The sequence below is a fragment of the Alligator sinensis genome, unplaced genomic scaffold (assembly GCF_000455745.1).
Source record: "Alligator sinensis unplaced genomic scaffold, ASM45574v1 scaffold1086_3, whole genome shotgun sequence".
Classification (NCBI taxonomy): Eukaryota; Metazoa; Chordata; order Crocodylia; family Alligatoridae; genus Alligator; species Alligator sinensis.
Window position 1 is genome coordinate 2,023,264 of NW_005841975.1, and position 2,565 is coordinate 2,025,828.

Here is a 2,565-nt window from a genome sequence, read left to right on the forward strand (position 1 = left end):
CCCTACAACACATGTAGAAAAATAACCCCCACAACATGCAATTACTGCATCCCATTACTGCAATCAAATGGCAATCCATCATCTGTACCCTCCAAAGCTGCTGAAGCAATTTCCAGACCAGTGCATCTGACCTCACCATAAGCGACATCTGTCCAGCATCAAAGGATGTTGTCTCACGTGCACAGGGGCATCACCCATTTTCCTCCCAAACAAAGAGCAAGACATGCACAAATCAGCATCAAGGTGCTCGCCAATATGGGATCAAAGATTTGCATTTGAAATGGGAGCTTCTTTCACACAGCGTGAGCAGCTTAGCTGCACCAGCCAGCTTGCTCTCTCTGGAAATTGATTTTGCACTTTCTCAGTAGGATCGTCCTCGAGAAGCCCTGCAAGGCTCATCAGGAACTGGCACAGGAACAGTGGAGATACTGGCTTATCATTCCCAGCGGGGGGGGGACATGCCTGTTTCAGGTTTTTATTATTTTTATGTTGCAACTGCTGCTGCAGAAGAGGAGCTGTGTTCTCTTCCGCCAACATGAAAGTGATAAAACCCTCCTCCAGGCCACCAAGAAAAATAATAATAATAATTTTTAAAAATCACTAAATTACATATTTCAGCGTTCTTGCCTTTATGTGACTTCAGAGAGTGGGAGTGAGCCAATGCTGAGGATTATTGCACTGAGAGCTGAGAGCATTAACCATTCAAATGTCTCTCCCAGCTTTACGTGCAAGATCTCCGTTTCTCAATGCAGCAATGCAGAGATGCTGGGAATGTCCAGGTCTTCCCAGTGCTGATGGCTGCTGGGAAATACAAATGATGATCCTAATTTTTGTGCACTGGTTCCATGGGCTCTTTGAGGCGTGAACAGTCTCTATTCCAGGTACGTGCAACACCTAGCACAGTAAGGACCAAAACACATGACTGGAGTCTCTAGGAGCCACTACAGTTTTTCTTAACAATCCTAATGGCAGCTGGCTGAGCTGACATGACCATTTAGGGTCTCTCTAAATTGCTGAAAAGCAAGCCCAACTTTCACATTACTGTGTAGCACACACCAGACCAGAAAATGAGGTGATGAAGCTGCTCCATCTCTACCCTCAAGGATGCCAAAGACAAGGAGTTTGAGAAGGGCATCAGAGGTGCCCCCAGGGTTGCTAGGTATGAGCGGGAGCGGGCAAGCAGAGTTGTGCTTCTTGGCCATGTTCTTAACAGCACTGCAAAAGCAGTCCGGACAGACCCTTAAGAGTTGTAGACAGAAAACCTCAAAGCCCCCTCATGTCTTTTAGAAAAGACAACTTGTCCCATGGAGAGTCAGGTCTATCAAAATGCTCTTTTCATAAAAGTAGGGCTGGAAAGGACATCTAATCCAACCCCCTGCTCAAGGCAGGATCATCCCTATCTAAACCATTCCATAAAAGTCCTTTTCTAACAAAGTCCTAAAATGACACAATCAAGCCTATAGCACAACTAGAAGGCATATTACCCGAAGACACCAAAGCACCCTAATTTGACACAAATAAAGCAGGGAACCAGAGCTGTTAGTGTCCTGACATTGGAAGGGTTGTAAAAATGCACTTGAGAAATCCAAGAGGGCCATACCCCTGCTACAGAGGAAGTAAAAAACCCTCACAGTCCATAGCAATCTGACCACGGGGTAAAATGCCTTCCTGATCCCAAATGTAGCGATCAAGCTGGCTTGCATCCATAGATGCTTCTCAAGCAAATCCCGGGACGTCATTCTCCCCTTGTACTCGGTCTTAGTGAGGCCACAGCTGGAGTACTGCGTCCAGTTTTGGGCTCCACAATTCAAAAAGGATGTGGAGAAGCTTGAGAGAGTCCAGAGAAGAGCCACGCGCATGATCAGAGGTCAGGGAAGCAGACCCTACGATTACAGGCTGAGAGCCCTGGGGCTCTTTAGCCTGGAAAAGCGCAGGCTCAGGGGTGATCTGATGGCCACCTACAAGTTTATCAGGGGTGACCACCAGTATCTGGGGGAACGTTTGTTCACCAGAGTGCCCCAAGGGATGATGACTAGGTCGAATGGTCATAAACTACTACAAGACCGTTTCAGGCTGGACATAAGGAAGAATTTCTTTACTGTCCGAGCCCCCAAGGTCTGGAACAGCCTGCCACCGGAGGTGGTTCAAGCGCCCACATTGAACACCTTCAAGAGCAAACTGGATGCTCATCTTGCTGGGATCCTATGAACCCGGCTGACTTCCTGCCCTTTGGGCAGGGGGCTGGACTTGATGATCTTCCGAGGTCCCTTCCAGCCCTAATGTCTATGAAATCTATGAAGCTGGCCCTGAGCAGAGGGTCAACACCATTCAAGCAGCCAAAAGGCTCTCAAATCTGGAGGTTCCTACTTAAAGTCCCAGCAAGAGCACTGGCACACCCCAATCAAAAACCCCATCCTCGGCTCCAGTCCACACCCAACACTACTGAGGAAGAAGGAAAAAAAGAAAATACAACACCTGTAGCAATGAGGGGGGATAGGAAACTCCTTCCCAGGCCCATAATGCATCCACCAAAGTCCAGAAGCATGGGGGGGGGGGGGGGGGGGG

General features: G+C 48.3%; 1 protein-coding gene across 23 annotated transcripts in view; it reads right to left on the reverse strand.

Annotated features, from left to right (window-relative positions):
* The window catches only part of EPHB1 (EPH receptor B1), a 365,941-nt gene that overhangs the window by 330,573 nt on the left and 32,803 nt on the right, over nucleotides 1-2,565 (reverse strand). The gene's annotated exons all lie outside the window — the stretch shown is intronic.